This window comes from Myodes glareolus, chromosome 12 (assembly GCF_982192425.1).
Source record: "Myodes glareolus chromosome 12, mMyoGla1.1, whole genome shotgun sequence".
Taxonomy (NCBI): domain Eukaryota; kingdom Metazoa; phylum Chordata; class Mammalia; order Rodentia; family Cricetidae; genus Myodes; species Myodes glareolus.
The window spans coordinates 15,207,632-15,221,176 of NC_142037.1; the positions used below are offsets into that span (position 1 = coordinate 15,207,632).

General features: G+C 43.8%; 1 pseudogene; it reads left to right on the forward strand.

Annotated features, from left to right (window-relative positions):
• Positions 1-3,227: 3,227 nt before the first annotated feature.
• On the forward strand, positions 3,228-11,360 carry LOC148120132 (granzyme C-like; annotated as a pseudogene).
• Positions 11,361-13,545: the final 2,185 nt, after the last annotated feature.

Consider the following 13,545-nt stretch of genomic DNA (forward strand, 5'->3'; position numbering starts at 1 on the left):
ATTATATTAAGTATGTATGATAGTAAGACACGATAATTGGCCACAGGGTATCACTTGCTTTAGAGATTTCTCTGTGACACCCTAGCAGTTTAGGAGAGTCAGAATGCTCTCCTAAATGAAAGAATGAAAGGTTAATTCATCAGACTGTTCTAAAGGATGGTTCCTCAGTATGATCAGAACTCCCAGAGGTTAATGAGATGATGTACTGAAATTCTGCATAGCCAAATATGGCTCTATATCAACTCACAAAATACTGTATAACATAGTCTGTGAATTTGTTGTCCTATAACTGTTTCTTCCTTGTTTGTATTATTATTTTTTATTTATTAATTAAAAATTTCCACCTCCTCCCATCCTCCCATTTCCCTCCCACTACCACTACTCCCCCTCCATCACTCTCCAGTCCTAAGAGAAGTCAGGGTGCCCTGCCCTGTGGAAAGTTCAAGACCCTCCTCCCTCCATGCATGTCTAGGAAGGTGTGCATCCAAACAGATTAGGCTCCCAAAAAGCCAGTACATGCAGTAGAATCCAAATCCGGTGTCATTATCATTGGCTTCTCAGTTCACCCTCATTGTCAGCCACATTCAGAGAGTCTGGTTTGATCACATGCTCAGTCCCATTTCATCTGACCTTGGTGAGCTCCCATTAGCTCCCACTGTCTCCATGGGTGGGCACACTCCTCGTGGTCCTGACTTCCTCGCTCATGTTCTCTGTCCTTCTGCTCTTCTTCTGGGCCTTAGGAGCTCAGTCCAGTGCTCCAATGTGGGTCTCTATCTCTATCTCTATCTCTATCTCTATCTCTATCTCTATCTCTATCTCTATCTCTATCTCTATCTCTATCTCTATCTCTATCTCTATCTCTATCTCTATCTCTATCTCTATCTCCGTTCATTGCCAGATGAAGGTTCTTTATCAATGGCTTCTCAATCAGCCCCCTATTTCAGCCACATTCAGAGAGTCCGGTTTGGTCGCATGCCCATTCAGTCCCGGTCGAGCTCGATTTGGTGAGCTCCCATTAGAACAGGCACACTGTTTCAGTTGGTGGACCAACCCCTTGCAGTCCAGACTTCCTTGCTCATCTTCTCCCTCCTTCTGCTCTTCAACTGGACCTTGGAAGCTCAGTCTGTTGCTCTGATGAGAGACTTTGTCTTTATCTCCATCTGTCGAGGGATGAAGATTCTATGGTGATATTCGAGATAATCATCAGTGTGTTAGTGGGGCAAGACTAATTCAGGCACCCTCTACTCTGCTGCCTAAGGGCATAGCTGGATATATACACATTAGAGTACTACTCAGCAGTAAAAAACAATGACATCTTGAATTTTGCATGCAAATGGATGGAAATAGAAAACACTATCCTGAATGAGATAACCCAGACCCAAAAAGATGAATATGGTGTGTACTTACTCATTAGTGGACTCTAGCCATAAACAAAAAACATTAAGCCTAGAGAAGCCAAATAACAAGGTGAACCCAATGAAAAACATATAGATTCTCTTGGAAATTGGAAGCAAACAAGATTACTGGGCAAAAGTTGGGAGCATGGGGGTGGGGGTAGAGGTGGGTTTCTACTTGGGGAAGGGCAGAGGGGGAGAGAGAAGGGAGAAGGGAAAGACTGGAGAGAGCTTGAGGGAGTGGGAGGGTGGAGATGGGGGAAGGGCAGATATAGGAGCAGGGAAAAAGTTATCTACATTAAGGGAGTCATTTTAGGGTTGGCAAGAGACTTGTCTGTATTATTTAAAATGCAAAGAAAGAGTGAAACCAAAAAAAAAACACCCAAAAGATTTCTTTCTTACCACACTCAAAAGGATATAAGAAGAAAGTACATTCTTGGTTTCAATGCGGACACTGGAGTTTCTGGGTTCTCAGGGGGCCCTCAACCACAGTCTCCACACACTCTGCTCTCTTGGTCTTTATCCCAGCTTAGCTCTGTCAATGCGGTGATACTGACATTTTTACCCAAACCAGAAAACGTCCTTAAGTACTGTAGCCAATCAGAACAGAAGTGCACAGGTTCAAAATGCCTGTGAAGTCCCTGAGTGCTCACCTCCTTCAACCTTCAAGGGTTGTGTCCACTCTGCCCTCCTCCAACCTGAGAGCCTTCCTGGGAAGATGGCAGCAGTCCTGATTCTCCTGACCTTTCTTCTTCTGCATGGAAGAGCTGGTGCAGCTGAGTGAACACCGCTGTCGTAGAGATTCCATCCCATAAAACCCCTGTGGAGTCCCTGCTCAGCTCTAGTCAGGAACTTCCTGCACTGAACCAGGAGCTTCCTGAACCTTAGGTCCCAGACCATCCTAGACCTGGAAGCCTGTCACTGGCTAGATCCTCAACAAGGTCTGAAGAAGGGCGGTGTCCTCAGAGGACATGGTGGGCACTAGCTTCTCCCTGCTTTGTGTCACCTGGGGAGTGGATCATCCCCAAAGAGAGTAGTATCAGAGAATGCAAAGTTACTAAAAAGTACATCATTGACCTTACCTGAGCCCAGATCCAGGGCAGCTTTAATGATCAGCCAGCAATGGGGTAAGGCCACCAGCTCAAGAATATCATCATTATTTAGCAACCTCCCCCATCAATTGCTGAAGAAAGAGGCCCAGGGCGACAAATGCCATCATTGCATCTTCCACTAAATTTGAAGTTTTTCTTGGCCTCTCCATTTTTTTCTGCACATTCCTTGCTAGTTCTGTCTATGCAAGCACACAACTCCAATGGCCCCAGGGCCCTGAATCCCATGAGTTCTGAACTACTAGCCCTGCAGCTAACTAAAAGTTATTCATTCATGCAGCCAAAAGCATTTATTGAGAACCCAAGATGTGTTGGACACCAGAATAGAATTTTAAAAGATCCACCTGATAGGGGTTGAGGAAAAAGGTGAAAACATGACCCTAATCAGTATACCAGATACTGTATATAGTAACATAGAAGCAAGAAAAGGAGACATAGTAAGCAAGAAAAGAAGAAGGCAATTCACCCAGGACTGCTCAGTTTAGCCTCATGACTGTAGGGCTTGTCCTTCCATGCATTTGTAAAGCAGGGCCTGGAGGACAAGTGCTACCCACCCCTTTTCAGAGCAGGGCCCTGAGCCTTAGGATTCTACAAAGATTATTCTATGTGTAGGAATTCAGTCTACAACATCTTGGGAAACTGCAGATCCCATTGCCTTCACCCTCTTGACCTCAGCTGCTGCTCCCAGACACCCCATCGTCTGCCTTTTCTTTCAGAGGAGATCATTGGGGGCCATGGGGCCAAGTGCCACTCCTGTTCCTACATGGCATTTGTTGAATTTCTGGATGTTAAGGGGAAGAAGATTTGCTGTGGAGGCTTCCTGATGCGAGATAATTTTGTGCTGACAGCTGCTCACTGACCCAAGCTTTCTGAGATCCCAAGAGGAGTTTCCATCCTCTACTTGTGGCTGCTCCTGTGAGAGCTCACTAGAGGGCAGGGCTGTGACAATGGAAATTCTGAGGTCAAAGGGTGAGAGTCCAGAGGCAGCAGCACAGTTGAGTTGAAAGCAGCTACACTGGTCAGACTACAGCAGTGGCTGTGGTTGAAAGTGCACATTAAGAGTAAATGCAAACTTTGGAAAATTGTGGAGAAGCAAGAGGGAGTCTTCAAGAATCTAGTGCCCTTGAGAAGACAAAGCAGTAGTTCACACCCTTAGGCTTTTCTGTCACCTCAAGTCCCCTCAAGCTAGAGCTCCACCCTGCTCACCCAGCCTCTTACAGCTCCTGGACTGTGTCCTCTCTCACCCCTCTCTTACTCCACATCTCCCATCTGCACTCTGCTCTCTGTACAGCACAATGAAAGTCACTCTAGGAGCCCACAACATCAAGATCCAGGAGGAGAGCCAGCAGATCATCCTGGTGGCAAAAGCCATCCCACACCCACGCTTTAATAACGAAACCCTCACAAGTGACATCATGCTCTTAAAGGTGAGAAGAACCCATATCCTGCTCCAGGGATTGCTCCTCCTGCTCTCACCATGCTCCTTTCTTCTCTTCTATCCTGGTGTCTCAGCCCAGCAGTCAATGAGCCACACTCTTCCTTCTTCCCACAGTTGGAGAGGAAGGCTCTAAGGACTGAAGCTGTGAGGCCCCTCAGCCTGCCCTGTTCTGAGGTCTGTGAAGGCAGGGATGTGTGCTCCGTGGCAGGTTGGGGAAAGATGGCCCCAAATGGTAAATTCCCAAATGTACTACAAGAGGTAGAGCTAACAGTCCAGAAGGACCAGGAGTGTGAGTCCCGCTTTCCACGTCGTTACAAGAAAGTCACTGGGATCTGTGTGGTGGACCCAAAGATCAAGTATGCTTCCTTTTTTTTTTTGTAATTTTATTAAATTATAAAAAGTTTCCATTTACGCCCCTCCTCCCAACGCCCTCCCACTCCCCCCCTCCCTCTCCTCCTCCCTCTTTGTCCCCTAGGGAAGTCAGGGTCTCCTGCCCTGTGGGAAGTCCAAGTTCCTCCCCCCTCACTCCAGGTCCAGGAAGGTGAGCATCCAAACAGACTGGATCCCCAAAATCCAGTATATGCAGAGGAAACCAGTCCCAGTGTCATTGTCAATGGCTTCTCGGAAAGACTGCAGGCCAGCCACATTCAGAAAATCCGGCCACATTCAGAGAATCTGGTTGGATCACATGCTCGTTCAGTCACGGTCCATCTGGCCTTGGTAAACTCTCATTAGATCCGACCCCTTGAATCAGTGGGTGATAGTATCCCTCGCAGTCCTTCGTCATTTTCTTCCTCCTTTTGCTCCTCGTTTGGATCTTGGGGGGCTCAGTTCGGTGCTCCAACGCGGGCCTCCATCTGTATCGTCATCCAACGCCAGATGAGGGATCTATGGTGATAAGCAAAATATTCATCAGTATGGTCACGGGCCAAGGCCGGTTCAGGCACCCCCTCCTCTGTCCAGAGAACAATCTGGGGATCTCTCCTTGGACCTGGGATCCCATATATAATCAAGTTTCCTGTAAACTCTAATATGACTCCCTTAGTTGAAATATATTCTTCCCTGATCCCACATTCATCCTTCCTCCCTTCCCCCCATCCCGGTCAACCGAGCTTTCTCCATTCCTCCCCTACTCCCTTCTCTCTAACCCTCTCCCATTCCAACAACCCTCCCACCCCCCCCCCCCCCATGCACCCAAGGTTACCTGGGACTCTTGACTATTTCCTACCTCCTGGCGGATAGGTAAATAATCTTCATCAGGTTCGTCTTCTTATTTAGCTTCTCTAGGATCACGAATAATAGGCTCAAAGACCTTTAATTATGGTTAGAATCCACTTATGAGTGAATACATACCGTGTTCCTCTTTTTGGGTCTGGCTTACCTCACTCAGTAAAGCGTTTTCTATGTCCATCCATTTGCATGCAAAATTCAAGATGTCATTATTTTTTACCGCTGAGTAAAACTCTAATGTGTATATGTTCCACACCTTTTTTAACCATTCTTCTATTGAGGGGCACCTAGGCTGTTTCCAGGTTCTGGCTATTACAAATAGTGCTGCTATGAACACAGTTGAACAAACGCTTTTGTAGTATGTTTGGGCATCTCTAGAGTATATTCCCAAGAGAGGAATTGCTGGGTCCTGAGGGAGGTTGACTCCCAGTTTCCTGAGAAACCTCCACACTGATTTCCAAAGTGGCTGCACAAGTTTACATTCCCACCAACAATGGATGAGTGTTCCCCTCATTCCACATCCCCTCCAGCATAGGTTATCATTGGTGTTTTTAACTTTAGCTATTCTGACAGGTGTAAGATGGTATCTCAAAGTGGTTTTGATTTGCATTTCCCTGATCGCTAAGGAGGTTGAGCATGACCTTAAGTGTCTTCTGGCCATTCGAAGTTCATCTGTTGTGAATTCTCTGTTCAGATCAGTACCCCATTTTTTAATTGGGTTAATTAGAGTTTTAGTGTCTAGTTTCTTGAGTTCTTTGTATATTCTGGAGATCAGACCTTTGTCTGATGAGGGGTTGGTGAAGATCTTCTCCCAGTCAGAAGGCAGCCTTTTTGTCTTACTGACAGTGTCCTTTGCTTTACAGAAGCTTCTCAGTTTCAGCAGGTCCCATTTATTCATTGTTTCTCTTATTGTCTGTGCTGCTGGGGTCCTACTTAGGAAGTGGCCTCCTGTGCCTATATCTTGTAGACTACTTCCCACTTTCTCTTCTATCAGGTTCAAAGTGGACAGATTGATGTTGATGTCTTTAATCCATTTGGACTTGAGTTTTGTGCATGGTGATAGATATGGATCTATTTTCATTCTTCTACAGGTTGACATCCAGTTATGCCAGCACCATTTGTTAAAGACGCTTTCCTTCTTCCATTGTATACCTTTAGCTCCCTTGTCAAAAATTAGGTGTTCGTAGGTTTGAGGGTTAGTATCTGGGTCTTCTATTCGATTCCATAGGTCGACTTCTCTGTTCTTATGCCAATACCAAGCTTTTTCAATACTGTAGCTCTGTAATAGAGTTTGAAGTCAGGGATAGTAATGCCTCCAGAAGTTCCTTTATTGTATAAGATTGTTTTGGCTATCCTGGGTTTTTTGTTTTTCCATATAAACTTAATTATTGTTCTCTCAAGGTCTGTGAAGAAGTTTGATGGGATTTTGATGGGGATTGCATTGAATCTGTAGATTGCTTTTGGTAGAATTGCCATTTTTACTATGTTGATTCTCCCAATCCAAGAGCAGGGGAGGTCTTTCCATTTTCTGGTATCCTCCTCAATTTCTCTTTTCAAAGGCTTAAAGTTCTTGTCAAATAGGTCTTTCACATCCTTGGTTAGAGTAACCCCAAGATATTTTATGGTGTTTGTGGCTATCGTGAAAGGTGATGTTTCTCTGATTTCCCTCTCCGTTTCTTTATCCTTTGTGTATAGGATTGCCACTGATTTTTTGGAGTTGATCTTGTATCCTGCCACGTTACTAAAGGTGTTTATCAGCTGTAGGAGCTCTTTGGTAGAGTTTTGGGGGTCACTTATGTACACTATCATATCGTCTGCAAATAACGAAAGTTTCACTTCATCCTTTCCAATTCGAATTCCCTTGATCCCCTTATGTTGTCTTATTGCTATTGCTAGAACTTCAAGCACTATATTGAAGAGGTATGGAGAGAGTGGACAGCCTTGTCGTGTTCCTGATTTTAGTGGAAAGGCTTTGAGTTTCTCTCCATTCAATTTGATGTTAGCTGTCGGCTTGCTGTATATTGCTTTTATTATATTTAGGTATGATCCTTGTATCCCCAGTCTCTCCAACACCTTTATCATAAAAGGGTGTTGAATTTTGTCAAACGCTTTTTCAGCATCCAATGAAATGATCATATGATTTTTTTCTTTCCGTTTATTTATATGATGTATTACATTGATAGATTTGCGTATGTTGAACCATCCCTGCATCTCTGGGATGAAGCCTACTTGATCATAATGGATGATTTTTCTAATGTGTTCTTGGATTCGGTTTGCCAGTATTTTACTGAGAATTTTCGCATCGATGTTCATGAGTGAGATTGGCCTGTAATTCTCTTTCTTGGTTGTGTCTTTGTGTGGTTTTGGTATTAGGGTGACTAGCTTCATAAAAGGAGTTTGGCAGTGACTTTTCTTTTTCTATATTGTGGAATACATTAAGGAGTGTAGGTATTAGCTCTTCCTGGAAGTTCTGGTAGAATTCTGCATTGAAACCATCTGGTCCTGGGCTTTTTTTGGTAGGGAGATTTTTGATAACAGCTTCTAGTTCTTCACGACTAACAGGTCTATTTAGATTGTTCACCTGGTCTTGGTTCAACTTTGGTATATGGTACTTATCTAAAAAAATGTCCATTTCTTTTACATTTTCCAACTTTGTGGCATATAAACTTTCGTAGTAAGATCTAATGATTCTCTGTATTTCCTCTGTGTCTGTGGTTATGTCCCCCTTTTCATTTCTGATCCTATTAATTTGCAAGTTCTCTCTCTGTCGTTTGATTAGTTTGGATAGGGGTTTGTCAATCTTGTTAATTTTCTCCAAGAACCAGCTTTTTGCTTCATTGATTCTTTGAATTGTTTTCTGTGTTTCTATTTTGTTGATTTCAGCCCTCAGTTTGATTATTTCCAGTCTTCTACTCCTCCTGGGTAAATCAGCTTCTTTTTTTTCTAGAGCTTTCAAGTGTGTTGTTAAGTCTCCAATGTGTGCTTTCTCTGTTTTCTTTAGGTGGGCACTTAGTGCTATGAACTTTCCTCTTAGCACTGCTTTCATTGTGTCCCATAGGTTTAAATACGTTGTGTCTTTGTTTTCATTATATTCAAGGAAGACTTTAATTTCTTTCTTTATTTCTTCCTTGACCCAGGGGTGATTTAGTAGTTGACTGTTCAACTTCCATGAGTTTGTTGGCTTCATGGGGGTACCACTGTTGTTGAATTCTAATTTTAATCCATGGTGATCTGACAAGACACAGGTGGTCACTAATATTTTTTTGTATCTGTGGAAGTTTGCTTTGTTACCAAGTATGTGGTCAATTTTCGAGAAGGTTCCATGAGCTGCAGAGAAGAAGGTATATTCTTTCCTATTTGGGTGGAGTGTTCTATAGATGTCTGTTAAGTCCATTTGATTCAGTACCTCCAGTAAATCTCTTATTTCTCTGTTAGGTTTCTGTCTGATTGACCTGTCCATTGGTGAGAGAGGAGTGTTGAAGTCTCCTACTATTAGTGTGTGTGGTTTGATGACTGCCTTGAGTTCTAGAAGAGTTTCTTTTACATATGTGGGTGCCTTTATATTAGGGGCATAGATATTCAAGATTGAGACTTCTTCCTGATGAATTGTTCCTGTTATGAGTATGAAATGTCCATCTCCATCTCTTCTGATTGATTTTAGTTTGAAGTCGATTTTGTTAGATATTAGAATGGCCACACCCGCTTGTTTCTTAGGTCCATTTGCTTGGAAAACCTTTTCCCAACCCTTTACTCTGAGTAGGTGTCTGTCTTTGTGGTTGAGGTGTGTTTCTTGTAGACAGCAGAATGTTGGATCCTGTTTTCGTATCCAATCTCTAAGTCTGTGCCTCTTTATAGGTGAGTTGAGACCATTGATATTAAGAGATATTAATGACCAGTGATCGATGACTCCGGTCATTTTTTTGGGTAGTAGCGTGTATGTGTTTTCCTTCCTTGAGTTGTGCTTGTGGAGGGTCGCTAAATGTCTGAGTTAATGTAGGCAGTGTTGGGAATGTTGGATTCTTTGGGTTGTGATTTTCCTTCTAGTATTCTCTGTAAGGCTGGATTAGTAGCTACATATTGTTTAAATTTGTTTTTATCCTGGAATATTTTGTTTTCTCCGTTGATAGTGAACAATAGCTTGGCTTGGTAGTCTGGGTTTGCATCCATTGTCTCTTAGTTTCTGCAGTACCTCTATCCAGGACCTTCTGGCTTTCATGGTTTCCATAGAGAAGTCTGGTGTAAGTCTGATAGGTTTACCTTTATAAGTTACTTGACCTTTTTCCTTTGCAGCTTTCAATATCCTTTCTTTAGTCTGAATGCTTTGTGTTTTGATTACTATATGACAAGGGGATGTTTTTTTCTGATCCAGTCTATTCGGTGTTCTGTATGCTTCTTGAACCTTCATAGGAATATCGTTCTTTAGGATGGGAAAGTTTTCTTCTATAATTTTGTTGAGTATATTTTCTGGACCTTTGAAATGCAATTCTTCTCCTTCTTCTACTCCTATTATTCTTAGATTTGGTTTTTTTATTGTGTCCCACAGTTCCTGAATGTTTTGTGATGAGAATTTGTTGGATTTGCTGTTTTCTTTGGACAGAGTGTTTAATTTCTCTATGGTGTCCTCAGAGTCTGAGATTCTTTCTTCTATCTCTTGTATTCTATTGGTTAAGCTTGTTTCTGAAGTCTCTGTTCGTTTACCCAGATTTTCCATAGCCAGCTGGCCCTCGGTTTGTGATTTCTTCATTGACTCCATTTCAGTTTTCAAATCTTGAACTGTTTCTATTACCTGTTTGATTGTTTTTTCTTGGTTTCCCAGAATTTCATTTACGGATTTACTCATTTCTTCAAACATTTTGGTATATTTCTCTTCCATTTCTTTACTCATTTCCTCAATTTTTTTGTTATACTTATCTTCCATTTCTTTACGGCAGATTTTCACCTCCTGTTTAATTTCCTCTATTATTTTCATAAAGAAGCGCTTAGAGTCAATTTCTTCTTTTTCTTCTGGCGTAGGGTGTTCAATTCTTCTAGTTTCGAGCTCCCTGGATTCTGGAGATGTCATGTTGCCTTTCAGGTTGTTGGAGGAATTCTTGCATTGGCGCCTGCCCATCTCTTCCACTCTGGTTGAAACTCCTCAGCACTTTCTGGATAGAACTCCTCAGCACTCTCTGGGTAGGACTTCACAGCACTCTCTGGATAGAGCTCCTCAGCCCTCTCTGGGAAGAACTGCTCAGCAGGGCAACAGGGCTAGCTGGTCTTCCCAGGACTCAGGAGACAAAGGGCCCGCAGCAGTGGGGGGAGGGGAGGGGTCCCTTGGAACACCGAAGACCCTGCCGCAGAAGCTGAGGCGGGGAGGGCTGTGCTCCCTTCCCAGACAGGCAGGCAGGCTGCCCAGGCTAGCACCCACTCACCTCTCTGGGAAGAACTCGTATGCTTCCTTTAAGGTAAGTTGGATTGTCCTTCTCTCTGGGATGCATGGGAGCAGAAGAGGAATTTGGGACCTAGAGACCAAGCATCAGGGACTCCTTTGCCCTCTGCCTGTGATCTTTTTCCCTGGAAACAGCAGGAACCAGTAACTAACTGGGGCCTCAGAGCTGACAACGAGCCTTGGTGAAGACAGTTGGTACAAAGCAGGATTTGCAGAGCCCTCCTGCCACCCAGGCCCAGGCTTTAGAAAGCTATGTTCCCTGTGTGTGTTGTTACCACAAGCAGGGGTCTCCTCAGAGCAGGCACCCACTTTTGTCAATGGTCTGATCCTCCATGCTCACAGAAGCTCAGGCACCTGTCTACAATTCTAAAGAACAGCTTGGAGCTGAGGGTCCCACACACCTTCATAGAAAATGGATCATAGACTTGAAGAAAGAGTAGAGTCTGGGCTCAGGAGGGAGGTGAAGCAGTAACCCTGTCCAAAATGAGAATGGGAAGTCCAGGGACACAAGTAAGCCTCACAATCTCCTACACACAGAGCACACAAGTCATGCTTAATGGTGGGAGGATGGGCTAGTGTGGAGTCAACTTAGTCCCCTGTGCCCCTCTCTATTCACAGGGGGATTCCGGAGGGCCTCTCCTGCGTAATAAAGCGGTTGCAGGCATCGTCTCCTATGGGTTTAAAAATGATTCATCCCTGAGAGTTTCACCAGAGTGTCAAGTTTCCTATCCTGGATAGAGGAAACAATGAAATACAATTAACTACAGAGAAAACCAGGCCCCTCTCTGACTCACCATCTTCCCTACAGCTGAGTCCAGGATTGTTCTAGGGCAGAAGCCAGCCTCTCAATAAAGGTCTCTTTGCAGAATCAGAAGACTGGTTTCATATCACAGGGACCAACTCTGTGCTAGGTAGGCCAATGGCACACTTCTATTTACTGCTCATTCCTCAACCATGTACACACATTGCCCAAAGCTCAGGCAAGGCCATTGACCAGTTCCTTTTAACTTGTCCCTCTGTGCGGTGCCTGACCTTAAGACTGGCTCAAAGCTGAGCATGGGTTTTTCTTGTCTTGGGGCTCAGGGTGAACTTTTTTCCTCCTCTGTGTCATATAGAAGAAAGGAGAGGGAAAGCACCTTTGGTCCTGGAGCTATGAAGACAGAGCTGAGGCCAGTGTAGATGGAGCTTCCTGTGCAGAGTATTGTTTTCCCACAGCTTCAGCATTAAGGTGAAAACAATTCCAGTATCCCCACTTTCTCATGTAGAACAAGTTTCACTATCCTCTGCTAGAAACAGGGCCAAGTTCCTCCAGCCTCTTAGCTCCACCACTTCTCTTTTATGGCTGATTTGAGACTCTATCAACTTCTATGCTTTATAGTCCATGCTAATCTTTACATGTCCCTACCTCCTATCCCCCTACCTAGGACACCCAAATCCACATGTGGTTCCGTTTATTAGGGCCTCAGACCTGTGTTGCCAGCCTAAATCATGAACTGGCAGGGAGTAGGCTCACAAATATCCAGGCCAGACGTGTCATCATAGAGGTTCCACGGATACCAGTGTATGTCCCCAAACCCTGCACCCCACCTCCCCCATGCTCAGATCTAGTGATGCTCTTCCCAGTCACTTCATATCCACTGCACCAACCTTCCCATGTTCTCAGCATCCATAGCTGCAGGGTCTCTGAACTTGTTCTTCTCAATCGTTGCCAGCTTCTAGGCTATGGTGCTCTACTGGTCATTTGGTCAATGTCAGTCTTTGACATCCCCAAGGCAAAAGAACTAAAAGTCTCTACTTTTCCATCACTCAACACTGAAGTGTATGAGGTTTGCAAATGGCCTTAGACAATTAACTTCTATGGGAAACTATTGAGAAAATTAGTATTTCTCCCCAGGAGTTGGCAGTAGGTAGAGAAAAACACAAGTAAGATGGCCTTGTTGTATTTATTTTATAGGTAATAGATACAGAGTCCTTATGTAGATTTAAATCCTAAAAGATGCACATGTTCAGAAACAGAATTCAGAACCAGAATTAAATGTGAGTAGGAGGCTAGGAAATAAAGAAAAATGAAAATATATGGTGTGGAGAAAAACCTGTGATATTTCAACATTTGTGGTTACTGCAGTATCCATAATTTCTAAGACTACCTGGGATTCTCATTTATAGGAAGTTTTGGGAATGAGACTGTAGCCAGAATGTGTGTGTGTGTTTTTTTGTCATAGCCAGAACCTGGAAGTAACCTGAGTGCCCCTCAATAGAAGAACATATACACATTAGGGTTTAGTCAGCGGTAAAAAACAATGCCATCTTGAATTTTGCATGCAAATGGATGGAAATAGAAAACGCTTTACTGAGTGAGGTAACCCAGACCCAAAAAGAGGAATATGGTATGGACTCAGTCATAAGTGGATTCTAGCCATAATTAAAGGACTTTGAGCCTATAATTTCTGACCCTAGAGAAGCTAAATAAGAAGATGAACCTAAAGAAAATCACATAGCTGTCCTCCAGGATATTGGAAGTAGACAAGATTGCCAGGCAAAATTTGGGTGCACGGAGGGGGGTGGATGTAAGAGGAAATGGGTAGAGAGAAGAGAGAAGGGGAGGATTCGGAAAAACTTGGGGGAATGGGATGGGTGGGATGGAGGAAGGGTGGATATGGGAACAGGGAAATAAATATCTTAATTAAGGGAGCCATTTTTAGTGTTTTGCAAGAAACTTGATTCTAGAGGGGTTCCCAGGTACAAGGAGATGCCCCCAGATTGTTCTTTGGGCAGCAGAGGAGAGGGTTCCTGAACTGGCCTTGTCCCATAGCCACACTGATCAATATCTTGCATATCACCATAGAACCTTCATCTGGCGATGGGTGGAGTTAGAGACAGAGACCCACATTGGAGCACTGGACTGAACTCCCAAGGTCCAAATGAGGAGCAGAAGGAGGGAGAACA